This window comes from Taudactylus pleione, unplaced genomic scaffold, assembly GCF_031769625.1.
Source record: "Taudactylus pleione unplaced genomic scaffold, aTauple2 ptg000545l, whole genome shotgun sequence".
In the NCBI taxonomy this organism is placed as follows: domain Eukaryota; kingdom Metazoa; phylum Chordata; class Amphibia; order Anura; family Myobatrachidae; genus Taudactylus; species Taudactylus pleione.
In genome coordinates this window covers 3,884,539-3,899,850 of record NW_028284947.1, presented here as the reverse complement: position 1 = coordinate 3,899,850, position 15,312 = coordinate 3,884,539, and the positions used below count along the sequence as shown (strand labels likewise).

The 15,312-nt window shown below is 43.4% G+C and overlaps 1 pseudogene; it reads left to right on the top strand.

Moving 5' to 3' along the window:
* Positions 1-1,336: 1,336 nt before the first annotated feature.
* LOC148500836 (uncharacterized) overlaps positions 1,337-15,312 on the top strand; it is a 28,050-nt pseudogene continuing 14,074 nt past the window's right edge.

The following is a 15,312-nucleotide window of genomic DNA, read 5'->3' as shown; positions in this document are numbered from 1 at the left end:
CAGAATCCTCGGTAGTGCCTCTTTCAGTGGTACATTCTCCTGGGCCTCATCGTTGTTATCTCCCTCCATTTTCCACTTGTGTCGGATACCTGACTATTGGTGTTCCTTTCCTACAAGTCGAAAACTGGGTATACTGGTCACTCCTCTACACAGCAAGCTAGCTCTCTCAGGGGTAGACAGCAACATCATTTTTGGGGATTCTATATCCTTGATTACCCACCCGGGGTCTCTACAAGTAGGATGCCTCCATCAAGAAATGTTGAAATTCCTAGTTCTAACTAAAACTTCTTACAAACTAGTTTTAGGTCTGCCTTGGCTTAAAAAACACAATCCTATATTGAATTGGTCTACTCTGCAAATCCTTGCTTGGGGTCTGAGCTATTTTCATTAATGTTTGTCCCATGTGCTTCCTGTGCATACCCATCAAGTTTCTACCAGACCTTCTCTTAACTCTCCTACTCATGATCAATTGAAAGTTCTCCTAAATGCCCGTCTGCCAGAACCTTGCCAGGATTTTGCTGACATTTTTATTGAACAAGCTATGGACAAATTACCTCCTCATCGTTCGTGGGACTGTAGCATTGATCTCATTCCTGGGAAAATGCCACCTTGTGGCCCAATTTACCCTCTTTCGGTTCCAGAAACAGCAGCCATGTCCGATTACATTAAGGAAAACTTAGCCAAGGGGTTCATCAGACTGTCCTCTTCTCCTGCTGGAGCTAGATTCTTCTTTGTCGAAAAAAAAGATGGTGGGCTCAGACCCTGCAAAGATTACTGGGGACTCAATCTAATTACTATCAAAAACCGATACCCTCTGCTACTCATGTCAGGACTTTTCAACAAGGTTCATGGGGCTCACTTTTTCACAAAATTGGATCTCCGCGGGGCCTACAATTTGATCCGTATCAAAGCGGGGATGAGTGGAAAACCACGTTCAACACATGGGTTGGCCATTTTGAGTATTTGATGATGTGTTTTGGATTATATAATGCTCCAGCCATTTTTCAAGGATATGTCAACGAGATCTTTACAGATTGTTCTCTACAAATATGTTGTAGTCTATCTTGATGACATTCTAATTTTTTCTGAGAACATACAGTCCCACCAACTTCATGTCAGAGAGGTTCTGTCCCACCTTCGTGACCACTGTCTATATGGGAAGATCTCCAAGTGTCTCTTCGAACAATCCTCTGTGCCGTTCTTGGGGCGTATCATTTGTTGACATTCCCTAGAAATGGATCCAGACCAACTAAAAGCCATTTGAGAATGGACCCAGCCAAATTCTTTGAACGCCTTTCAATGATTTCTGGACTTTTCCAATTATTATTGGAGATTTATGTTGAACTTTTCTACGGTGGTTGCCCCCATCACAGCTCTTACTAAGAAATGGTCTAGCCCATCTTGTTGGTCTGCAGCAGAAGTGCCTTCCAAGATCTCGAAACAGCTCCAATTCTTCACCAACCACAACTCGAGAAACCTTTTTTTCTTGGAAGTAGACGCCTACTTGGTAGGTGTAGGAGCTGTGCTTTCCCAAACCGCTGAAGATGGGAAGAAACATTCATGTGGGTTCTTTTCTCGCAAATTCTCTCCGGCAGAGAAGAAAATTGCCATCGGAGATCAAGAGTTATTGGCTATGCATTTGGCACTGGAGGAGTGGAGACACCTTTTGGAAGGCACAAGATTCCCTGTTACCATCATCAAGGATCATAAGAACCTTGTTTATCTCCAAACATCTCACCGGTTAAATGCCTTTTTATAAGTATTTTAAAATCAAAAGAATTTTTAGATTCATTATTCACTAGCAAAAATTATTATTATTTTTATTTTTGATTTTATTTCACTTTATTTAAATTTTATTTTAATTTATTTTTTATGTTATTCTTATCTTTATTTATCTTTATATTTATTCTTATTTTGTTAGTTTCATATCATTGCTTATCTTTCATTGCTATTTTCCTTTAACTTTTCTCAATCTACACCATTCTGGCATAAACCAAAATGGAGTCAGGCACAGAAAAAAGAACATGTGCTTGCCTCCAACCCTCCCACAACTTCCGGGACCGCATATCCAGTTTTTAACTCTTTTTACAAATCAGTCACGCTATAAATAAAGCCATACCAAGGCCCACCCCCTTCATCCTTGACAAAGGACCCGAGGAAGGTCCGAAACACGAGATTGGAAGGAGTGCACAGGAAAAGAACAACTGCCACTGCAAGCCCACTGAACATCCCCCGGCGCCCTCTGTCATCAAGCGGCGCCAGCCTGGTGGGACAGGTGATCGTGGCTCAGATGGGAATCTGCAGCTGAAGTCAGCAGTCAACACCGAGCTAGTTAGGGTGAGTTAGGTGGCAATAGCACAGCGGACCCCTCGTGGGGTACATGCAGAACTGGCACCCCCCAACTAGTTTATAAAGACTGTAAACATCAATTCCATAATACTGTTTATGCCTTTTCTCTCCTATGCTGTTTTTTCTTTCTATTTTCATCTTTGTTCTTTATTTAATTTTTTTTTAATATTTTATATTTTTTTATTTCATTTTATTTTTATGTTTTATTATTGATTACTAATTATTCATACCAGCGCTCATATACCCATATTTTTAATCTGTCCACTATTTATTGAGCTGCGGAAAGACAAGCGCAACACACCATTTTTATTTTTACTTCTAAATGCCAGACAAGCTTGTTGGTCCCTCTTCTTCGCTAGATTTGACTTCAAACTTCAGTGTCATCCTGGGGTCCTGAATAAGAAAGCTGATGCTATTTCTCGATCCTTTTGTCTCCACAAGAGGAGGAGGATCAACCTCAATTTCAGCCAATTTTGGATTCTCTCATCTTTGCTCCCACTCAACTTTTGTCTCCTTCTCCTTGCAAGATCTTTTTGGTACCTCAGCTGCGTAAAAACTTATTGTCATGGGCCCATGTTTCTCTTTTTGCTGGTTATTTGGGCATTCTCAAGACTTTCAAGTTTTTACAGCGATCCTACTGGTGGCCCACTATGAAGGAAGATTTTCGAAACTTTACTGTGTCCTGTGCCAAGTGGGCCCAGCATACAACCATCTGTAACAAGGTTGTTGGTCCATTGCATCCTCTGCCTGTGCCAGATGCCCCTAGGACCCATCTTTCAATGGATCTTATTTTAGCACCTTCTAAGGGACACAATACCATCTAGGTTGTAGTAGAGTGATTTTCAAAAAAGACTTTATCGGTCTTACGTTTGCACCACAACTGGCCAAAGTGTTCATCCGTGATATCTTCCGGCTTCATGGTTTATCCAAGGAGATTGTATATGACTGTGGGGTATAATTTGTGGCAAAGGTTTGGAGGGCTCTTTGTTGAAATTTCCGTCCGCCTATCACCACAAAGCTAATGGCCAAACAGAAAGGGTGAATCAGGAGCTGGAGATGTTTATCAGACTCTTCGTATCTTCCTTTCAAGATGACTGGATCGATTTGTTGCCTTGGGCAGAATTTGTCCACAATTTCAGATACCATTCTGCTTCAAATTCCACTCCATTCCTTGCAGTGTATGGTAAACATCCACGAGTACCAGATTTTCAAGAAATATTGCCCATGGAGAGTTGGAGACAGGGTGTGGCTATCATCTAATAACAATAGTTTTAAGGTTCCAAGCATAAAATTTGCTCCATGCTTCATTGGACCATACCACATTCTTAAAGTCATCAACCCTGTGATTTATAAATTGGAACTCGCTCTGCAGTTGAGAATCTCCAACACATTTCTTGCTTCTTTGTTACAACCGTTGGTTCTTAATCAATTTCAGCATTCTCCATCCAAGACTCATCAAGTTTAAACTCAACTGGGAGTCTAATTTGAGGTTGAGAAAATCCTTAATTCTCGGCATCGGTCTAATTGCCTTCAGTATCTTATTGATTGGAAAGGATAAGTACCTGAAGAATGAACATGGATTAAGGCCTCTGATGTCCATGCTCCTCAACTTGTTTGAGCTTTTCACAGAAGATTTCCTGATAAGCATTGTGGGTGTCTGGAGTCCACCCTGAAAGGGGAGGTACTGTCAGATTGCGCCCTAGTATCATCCATTACTCACCCCAGTACCAGCTTCCCAATACTTCTCGAGTGGTCAGATGTCAGGGGCGGCAAGTGGGCAAGTGATGCTCTGAGGATTATGCCTAGGGACCACATAGATATCCATGAGCTGCTCCATGTCTTGTTTGCTGCAGTTGCCATCATGGGTGCAGCCATGACAGTCTTCATCACCTGACTGACTCTTTACCCAATGGTAGTGAGGCTGTTGTCAGCTGATGCTGTCCTACAATGGACTGCTACCTCAGGGTATATAACAGGGCTCTGGACAACAGGAAGTTGCCTTTACTACTACTAGTGTTTGCTTGCCATCACTTCAATCCAGCTTCCCTTGCTGTTTACTCTCAAGTCATTTATAGTTACTCTCCTGTGCCAGCGGTGTGTTGGGTACCTTGCCCGTGTGCTCTGTACATCCTCCGAGTACAACCTCAGTGTCACTCTTCTGTGCCAGCAGTGCGACTCGATACCTTGCCCACATACTCAGTACATCCTCCGAGTACAACCACAGTGTCACTCTCCTGTGCCAGCAGTGTGTCTGATACCTTGCCGCATACTCTGTAAAAAATCCCAAATCCTTGCTAGTGCCTCTTTCAGATGTACATTCTCCTGGGCCTCATCGGTATTATCTCCCTCCATTTTCTACCTGTATCGGATACCATTACCAAAGGTCCACTACCTGCTTGCTAGGTGCAGCTTAAACCCATATCCTGCTTGGTGGGGTCACTGGTGAACACCTCCCAGCAGGTTAGACTCTGCACCCTTGGTCAGGTCTCGCAACATCTGATACTTATGGATGAGGAAGACATACATCGAGGCCCCTCACCTCCAAATCTTCCCACAACCGGGGACCTCAGTTTTCAGCTCCTCAGTAGGAGATTCCCCTAAGCCAGCCTTGACAGTTTCAGACTCCATACATATTTTGCATCATGTTACTGTAGCTCTGTGAGCTGAGTTTTAACAGTTGTGAAAGTCTGGAACTTATTTGGGTGCAATATTGCACTGTGTAAATACTGTATTCCTGCTTATCACTACGAAGCTGCCACAATCTGTACCAGCCAGTGTGTATGGTACAGGGGAATGGTGAAAAGATGAAGGAATAAAGAGGAGAAGGAAGAGGTGAGGTAATTCAGGAAGAGGGTAGATGGATTTTTGATCTGTGGTGAGGATGCCACAAAAAGTAGAGCAATAGCTTGTCACAGTCATGTCCAGGTCCTATGTTGGCCTATGAGGTAGTTGACCAGCAGTTCACTTGGATAGCATTGGTCCATACTCAGACCCTTTTTCTACTTCATCAATAATCTGTCTTGAAATAAATCATGAATAAGACGATGGGTTATGGTTCTTTTAGGACATTAGACAGATACTAGGGATTGAATTCTGAAGGCCTATATGAATGGTTTCAGTTTTCTAACATATTTTCTGCTTAATGATGGTATGTAAAAATCAATGGATAATTGTTCAATGGTTTGGGCTGTCAAGGATATTCTCATCTGCCTGGTGTATGCAGCAGGAGACATCGGTAAACAACCATCATCACGCACCAAGCAAGGGTGGCAAGCATCGCCTTCATGCTATAGTGAAAAAAAAGCATATCGCCATCTCTGAAAATATAGTTACAAAACATCATCTAACAATGGCCATCGATAGCAGCCACCTCTACCAGCACCAGTCCAGTAAGTACTACAGTTCAACAGTCAGCCCTTCATGTATGGTAGAGTACATACTGTCACAAATTAACTATGCTCATTCCCCCAACAGTGGCTTGAGTACAAGCCTTAAAAATAGGACCATGTTTATTAATATACAACACGACGGTGAAACAATGGAAGAGTCAGAGAACTGCAGGAGCACATATGCTGAATGCTGATTTTCAAATAAGTCCAAATTATACGCACACAGTATGTAGAGGTTTTTGAACTGAGTACTGGTTCAGAACTCAGATTTAAAACTAAACACAGTTTTTTTGATTCGGACATTTAAGCTGTTTTTATGGTTTTTTTAATTGAATTTTATTAGGTTTTTATTCAAATCCAAAACCAAAACACTTGAGGGTGGTTTTGCAAAATCAAAACCAAGACACACAGATAAATCCAGATCCAAAACCAAAACAGTTGTACATGCACATCTCTACATTAAAGTAAAGATACATTGATGTGTATGTCATTACTAACACCCGTATGAGTTGGGTACACCCTTATTCTTTGGACATTGAGAATAAAAGATACCGTTACACACATTATTTACCTACCTTCATTGGGAATGGAATACATAATCTGTGTTAATTTTTCTTACATCTCATTGATGGAAGAACTTTTCCCTATCAAAATTACTGCATTCTATTGTAACATTTTTGTCCGAACAACATACTACACCATGATATTTTCTTTTGTTTCCTCCCATTCTGTTGGCACGAGGAATTGAAGTTCTTCAGAACAAAGAACTCTCTGACCTAAAGAAAGTTTGTTATTATGAGGGTCCTAACCCAGAGTTACACTTATTTCTGTGCGGGTTAACCTTTTTGTGCTCCCTAAAAATATCATCTTGCCCACAACTAGTTTAAAAATCTTGCTGATATAAAGATGAGTCCTCACACATCTTTGCTTCAGTTGCGCCAAACAGCCCCTTTCGGCGCGCCATGTCCCGTGAGACTCTGCTAGCACTAGGCATCTTTTTTGTGTCTTTTTTTGCAGAAAATGAGCATAAAACTAAGGCCCTGATTCAGAGCCGGACGTTCTGAAAGAGCGCTCGCTCTGAATCAGGGCGTTTTTTTTTTTTTGGAGCGGCATCCTGGCCGCTTGCACAGCTATTGCGAGTGGCCAGGATGATGGTCGTGATGGTCAAGACCATCGCGACCATCGGGCTTGCGACAAGACCCTTGTGGTAGGGTCTCGTGTCCGCAAGCCCCAGAGAGCTTCTGGCTCTAATAGAGCCGGTAGCTCTCCCACTGACATCACTGCTGATGTCAGTGGGGCCGCCCACAATCGGCAGGCGTTCACATGGGAACGCCTCCGTTTGAGAAGCCACCCCCCGCCAGTGCGCCAAAATGGGGCGAACTGTCGATCAACATCGACAGCCGCCCCTTTTGTAGTGAGCCACGGAGCGAGTGCTTTTTGCGCTCGCTCCGAGGCTCGCGCACACGCAGTGCGCATGCCACACGTGCGCACTGGGCCACCGTGAACCGCGTTTGCGAGCGCGTCTGAATCAGGCCCTAAATGCGATGTGACTATGATGCACCAGCAGACTGTGCTGATTAATTTGATATGCGACACTTGTATATTTGTGTGTGACTGCGGCTCTGAATCAGCATAAGTAGTGGTATGATGCAGTGACAGCAGCTTTTCTCCACGGTAAGTTCCACTTCATATACAGACGCACAACAGCCGCTGCGGCGGCCATTTTACAGCCGTTTTTTACAGCGCCGGCCCCCCGTGCTGAGGTGGGACTCTGGAGAGGCAAGTAATTATGGGTGCAGGGTGTGTGGTGCGGGCTCCCCCTGGACACAGGGGCCCATGTGCACCGCACACCCTGCACCCGTTATAAATATGCCCCTGTGTAGGAGAACACGTCTGTAGTTTCTGTTTTCTGGATTAAGGTGTCTGCAGCTGACATCTGAGGAGGAGCTGGTTTGTACCAACAAAAGTTGATCAGGGGAAGGATGTTAATTGGTAATTGTGAAATATTCCCACCAATACATATACAGATGTGTTCTTTTATACTGTGACTTTAGTTGTGCCACATAGCCCAGCTTGGCGAGCCAGGTGCTATTCAGCCACGTTGAGCATCTTTTTCGCTCAAAAAGTCATTCACATAAATTAAAGATCTGGAACTACAATGCTTAGGTACACTGACCACTGGGGTTTGCGGCATTTGTACATCTGTGTGCGACTGGGACTAAACCTGTGTAAAAAAGGCTCCAATGTGAGTAGCTGCGGCTTTTCCTCATGCCAAGTTCCATCTGCAACTTTAATTCCTGTGTGATCAAAGTATCAACCTAATGTCTCTAGTACACTGTGAGCGGCTTTTTACTGCATCTGCGATACGACTAAGACGCAAAATGTAAAGAAAAAAACATTACACCTCTCGCCTCAGAGCGTCCTTATCGCGCCAGCATCTCACGCCATATGGCATAAAGTTGCTCAATGTATGAAGACAAATCTATAGTCTTCAAGAGAACAGTAGAATCAAGATTATATAAATAAGATAATGGGATGGAGATGGTAGAAATTTAGGTGTGTTCCTTCCTGTGATGAAGTCCACAGAACCATTTCCACTGCAGCTAGCTTTTTGGGATGCAGTTTGCACTTGCAGTTGGAAGGAGATTTTTATTTGCAGTTTGACCAATGTAAATGAAATAACGTTTTAAACATAAATTGCTCAATCCAATTAGATGCGATGTACTCGCGTGTGCGAGTCATCGCTTCAGTGGCCGTGCTTGACGGCCGCCCGGATTTGCCTGAAAGTGCAAATTCAAGCAAATTCAGCAACGAGTCGGGCTGTGAAGGGCAGGGCCGGATTAAGGCTAGTGGGGGCCCCTGGGCAACTAAATTGCGGGGGCCCCTTCAAGCCACACGGAGCTTCCCCCCTTCTCCCTAAGACTTCTGCCCTCCTACCCTACCAGCAAAGCCTCCGCCGCTGACTTACCTGATTTCCCGGCGTGCGGGCGTGACCTCCTCCCAGCAAAGCTGCTCCCTGGTCCTCTCATCGGTGTTGTGGATGTAATGTGTCTTGTGGCGCCGGAGAGAAGACTCAGGAGCCGCTCTATGCTGTATGCAGCAGCACTGACTGTGCCGCTGCATACATTAACAGCGGATCACGGCAGTGAGCCTCAATCCGGGAACAGGTGTCACTGGACTCCTGTTCTCGGCAGGGTCACACTGACCCTGTGCGGGGGCCCCTGGTCATGTGTGGGGGCCCAGGGACGACCGCCCCTGTCGCCCCCCCCCTTAATCCGGCCCTGGCGAAGGGTGCGATGTGCCGGGCCCTTGCCGGCGTTTTAACGCCGTTTGCTGGCGTTTTAACGCCGTTGCCATGGCACATCGCACCAATAGCACCTAATTGGATCGAACCCAAAAAGTGCCACTTATATAAAAGTCACTCCAGTGGTCCCTTCACTTTCAAGCATAGCAGGCAGACCCTCTACTGTAAGTGAACTAGTGCAAGTTATCATTATCATTCATTTATAGGGTGTCAAAATCAGTGGCATGACCTCATGGGCAAGAGATAGTGGCTTTGTGACACATCCATGTTTAATCACTCTGAGGGCATGGCCAGCACTCCCGTAGATGCCCCCAGAGACTCTGCCCACACTGCTGGCTCCTCCTCAGTGATTGGGAGCCGTGCACTGCACAATAACATCACAGTTCAGCTTCCGGTCACTGAGGAACTGGCATTTTGATGTCACCCCCTCGGAGTCTGTACCCTCCTAGTGATGCCACCGGTCAAAGTTGTCATTACACTACAATCTTCTCTTTCTCTCTCTTCTCCCAGGTCATGAAGATAATAGGGATTGTATGTAACCTGTTGGCCTTGCATACTGTGCCTGCAGCATGTACCTGTAGGAACTATACATTTGTTTCCATTTTCTAAACTGTAACTAAATATAGAATGTTAGAATCTGAATGGTTGCTAAAGGAAAAAGCATCAATGTTTGTTTGCACCATCATATAAATATCCCCTACTGAGTTTGTAATATTCTCATGATCCAGGGAGTGACATCCATTTCTCATCCCATTTGAAGAAGGTAGAAAACATAATTATCATATGGAATTTGGGAACTGATTCAGACCCGCTCGCTAGGATGTGTTCGCTCCCAGCTCGCCGATTTACACTTTCTGCGCATGCGTACACATCGCAGTGCACGTGCATGAACCAGTGCGAGAGATCAGGAAGCGTTTGCTCACTGCGCATAGATAGCCCAGCAGAGTGAGTGACAGGACAAGCCATTTGTGGGTGGTGACAGGGGCAGGCCACTAGAAATGGGGGAGTGGAGGTGCGAACGCAGGCGTGCCTGAGCATCTTAACACGGTATAAGAGGTGTGCACAATTATAAGGCAGCGTCATTGTACACGTCACCTGGTTGTATTTCACACTGAAGTGATCGCAGTGCTTGCGGCAGGGTATAGTCAACCTCAAGCGCTGTGATTGCATCCGATGGTGTTCGATTTACCAATGGTTTCATGCACTTCCTGGAGATGACGTGCACAAGAGGGCATCTTATAACAGGCTGGTGGGCGTCTGCATACACAAAGTGATCTCACGCCAAGACATAGTGGGCATGCTAATGCCTTGCTGTGCGATCGCCGGCCTTGCTGGGTGTGTGCCAGATTTGCATACACGAGCGAACACATCTAGCGAGCGGGTCTGAATGACCTCCTTGGTTATCAAATAATATAGTATATTAAGTTGCAATCTTAACGACTAAGTAAAATCTTATGACCTTTATGCAAAACCTGCGCTTGTTGGTTGGTATAGGATAATGGTAGCTGCTGACACTATGGAGATAATCCCATATCTCCTACAGACAATGATAATATATAGTTATTGTGCCTGCGCTAGATCCAAGAAGCCTATTTAAACCTGATTAAGACACATCCATCATTCACGTCCCTGCGGAAGGCCGAAAGGCTGCAACACATTGGACAACATTCAATCCATCTTTGGAACACACGCTGACATAGGAACGCTTACCGGAGTAAGCACTAACAAGAATAGCTGTTCCCGCGAGGATTTGCTCAATTCAGGAAGTGAAAGGCAAACCAGAGTATCCAGGAAGTGTGCACACGGCACACACCATAACTGCCTCTGTACAGACCTAGTCTCCCCACCATCACTATTTTATCCCCCCCATTTTTTCTACGTTCATTTCACCATATACTCCTATACACTTCCCTGTACCATATCCTGTGTACATTACTCCTCAAATTAGAGAGCACTGTGACTTTTCAATTGATTTGTTGTAGTATTAACTGGATCCATTCAAACCACCTAACTATTATCCCTGTGTGCTTAGTATTCTTAGCTCTACATATACATATTGATTGTCACATTAGGCACCTATAGAATTACGCAAAGTAGCGCAGGCACTATAACTGTATATATGTAAAATCTTAGCCCAAACTCTGAGCATATGTTTATTTCATGGATGTATTTCACGACAATGTCTTGAGACATTTATTTACAACCACTTGTTTATGAAATGGATTTTATGAAGAACGACATGAGAAACAGTGAGATCCTGCACTTACGAAAAAATAGGGTATTTATGCTACTCAAAACTATTACATTGGTAAATGAATAGAGTATTTCTGAGTGAGCCTTGACCTTTGGTAATAGCAACACATGACGAAGCCGAGGCTTCGCACCATTTAGTGATGAGCAACGCCAGACGCATTGTTATGCAAACTAATTGCCTTTTTCAGTGTCTGAAACACTGTGGTAAACTTGAATAATATAACCAGCGAGCAGATCTCATTTATTCGGGATCAGAATGACAAATGACCTGAACAACCTATTTGTGCATGTATCGAGAAGGATTTAGCAAACCTACTTATTAGAGTGTATTTAGTGTAGTGATTCTGAAATGCCAGAAACTTGGCAGCACACAAAATAAAATGCTTAGATTCTCATTTTATGGGTTCATTCTCAAAAGGTCTTATTTATAAAGATAGTGTAAGTTGAACGCATGCTATAACGTAGGAGAAGAATAATTGCAACTCAAGGAGACACACAGGATATCCAAGGAGGTTCACAAGCTCCTGTGTCAGGAAAAAGGTATTGATACTGTATCTCTCCCATAATTATGAGGGAACAGATAAGGATGACAATAGTGTGACTGGAGGTGAGAGCTGGCAATGTTTCTAAACAAGGTGACACCCAACTACCACCCTCAGCAAGACCTTCAATGACCTCCTTAAATCTAATGCCCTCCTTCTCCATGGTGGGTATGGTCCAGTGGCATAGCCAGGAAGGAGCAGTGGCAACGAACAAACCCCCTAACATATCAGTAGTCCAAGATGGTGCCTTCAGGAGGATAATGTGGTAGGTAGGCTGCCATGCATTTCATCTCGCTCACTCACCACCCTTTCTATGGAGCATGTGGATTATGGATGGCCACCATTCATTGTTTCACGACCATCAATGGTCTATGGCTGTTGGCAATTGTTTCTTTTGTCATAGATGGTGGACCGACAATACTGCAGCATCGATGATGTTGCCTGATGTTGGAAAAAATCAGGTGGCATTTCAATGTATAGTTCTGCGCATGTGCAATAATCATCTATTGATTACCCAACCCTGAATGGTTTCCTTTTGATGGTTGAAAACCATAAACCATCAATGTTAGAGCCACTGATGGACATCACTACTGTAGATCTCAGTAGTCAGCATCCTGGGCATTGTCTATAGTAACTGTAGCCTGTAGCACATAGAGCTCCTTTCTCCTCATCACTGCCCAAACGTCTGCCCTCCTCCAGCTAACAGCCCATGCCACGTGGAGGAGACATTATAAATGATGTTCCCAAACAAAGCTGGTCCAGTGAAAAATAGTGCAGTGTTAGCTCCACTCATGTGAGATCCAAGGAATGGGGATTCTTTCTTATGTTTCTGCCAAGGTCTCAGTAGGGATACCAATACTGAAGGATCCTCTCTCAGGTACATGAAAATCTTGAAGCTCCCCAACTGAATGATATGTGGACGAGAAAGGGAGAAATCGTGTGTATTACTATGAATATGATAGGTGTATAGCAATAAGATGGCTTTAAAATATCATAACAATAGATGGGGAGCAGACTCCCTCTGAATCAGTGCTTACTTTGAAGAGGTGGGTCTGAACTAGGGATGTGCAGGCTCGGTTCTACTCGGTTCCGTTCGGTTCTTTTTACCGGATCTTATTGGGTTTCAGCTGTCACGAGTTTTGGATAGCCAATAAGATTCGGTAAAAAGAACCGAACGGAACCGAGTAGAACCGAGCCTGCACATCCCTAGTCTGAACGTATATATGCAATGGTGACGATAAGGATGATGGAACTGAAGCATCTGGCCTCACTTTCCTGTTGTCTTTAATCCCTCATATATGGTGATACAGTATGAATTACAAAAGTTCATACTATAGATAATGAAGCTTCTGGACATGGCCATGCTTGAATTCACTTGTGCTGCATTTCAGTTCCATATTGTTAGTCATTGGGGAAGATGCAATAAACCTTCTAAATAGATACAGTGGAAAAGATGCCCATAGTAACTAATCAACTTCTAACTTTTTTTTATAGACTGTGCAAAGTAAATGATAGCTAGAAGCTGATTGGTTGCTATGGGAAACCTCTCCACTTTATCTCTTTTGAAGGTTTGATACTTCTCCCCTATGGTGTTAAACCATTTTTGAGGCTACCTGATAGTATTACGCTTGGTTTGATACACTTAGGACCAGATGGACATGTGGTGCAATAAAAATATATAGAATTAAAGTAATTCTGAGACAGTTGTTAAAGTGTACACAGAGTGGACCAGCAGATGAAAAACTGGGTTTGAGCGCAAGGCATGTGGTCGTAAATGGCTGATGGATGCTGGAACGGAAGAGAGAGTGGGAAGACTTGCTCAGGTTAACAGGCAGGCAACAGTGCATCAGATTATGGATAATCTAAATCAGGGAACTAAATTCAGATGACCCCTCACTCTTTACTTACTAGTACCCCAGTTTATTTTATGAACAATAGTAGTGCCCTAGTTCACATTTTCACATTGTAGGGCTGCTAGTAAACATTATGCCACACAGTACCTGCAATTCACATGTTATACAGTGTCTCCGGTTAATATTATGCCACATTACAGAGCCCCCTGTTCATATTATACCACACCATAGTGCCTCCAAGTTCATGCAGTGCCACATTATAGTGCCCTTATTTTCAAATTATGCCCCATAACAGTGTCCCCTTTTCATGTTATGCTACACTATAGTGCCTCTACTTCACATTGTGCCACATTACAGTGCACCAGTCCATAATATGTAACATTAACATGCCAACCAGTTTATATTTACCACATTAGAATAAGCAGGTCAGATTATGCCACATTACAGTTCCCCTTTATCATTCTAATAACCACTACACACCTCTTACTGAAAATAGAATGTCACCCCATTCAGGCTGGGCAAAGGGTCGGACCCAATTACTTAGCAGGCAAATCTGGGAAATTTGTATACAACTACAGTATATTACCTGGGTTCAGGGCCCCTAAAGCCTCTGGGCCCCATAGCAATGGCACCACCTGCACTATAGCTACGGTCATGCACTTACCAATCAGTCACTCAAAACATCTGATGTTGAGGGTCGTCTGTAGAAGTGTAGGAATGTATAAGTAATGGAAGTATAGGAAATGGGGAGCTCAGCAAGCAGCCTCAGTAGTACCATCATAGACATTACATAAAGTCCTGTAACATGAATCTTTGAATACATTAATTGCTTTATATTTTTATTAGACAGATACAAAAGGAAAAGATGCATTGTTATAGTCCCTTTCATATCATGACTCTACTCGCACTGAAACCAAGTCTGTGTCATTGGGACCCTTACCCCAGCCCAATGTTATCCCAACCCTCCTGAGGTGCTAATAATCCAGATGGGCTGCATAACATTGGGTGTGCGTACATCTCTGAATAAGGCCCATAATGCATTTAATGTTTTGTTAGTGTCACCAAATTAATGTAACATTATTACTTTATTTAGGGTTTTTATTATTATCATTAGATATTGTTTTTGAGTAAATTACTATAATATGTGACTGTATTCTCTTTTGTTACTTTTCCCTCAACTCACTTTATACTTGATAACAGCGATTACAGGGTAACCATATTCCTCATTCTGTAAGCAGCAGGTCTACTTATCTGGAGTTTATCACCTGTATATAATGTTATTACTGACTTGTATTATTCTCCTACCTACTAATATAAAGTGTCTCTACCAATTCCTGACCACATATTCCTCAGAGACCTCCATCCATTCCCATCATTTCCCCATACACCCCTCATTTGTATTGTCACCTCAGTCTTTCCCCTCTCAGCCTGCAGCTCTCACCCCTTTTCCTATGCTTTATCTAAGCTGATCATTCATCCTGTCCTGCTCCCACCACTGTATTACTTCCCATTACCACCTCTGCTCTCAGTTACCTTGCTAGGCCTCACTGTGGCCTCCTCACCTTTTGTGAGCATTTATTAATAAAACAAAAAGACAACAGCAAGCAAAATATATATAGAAA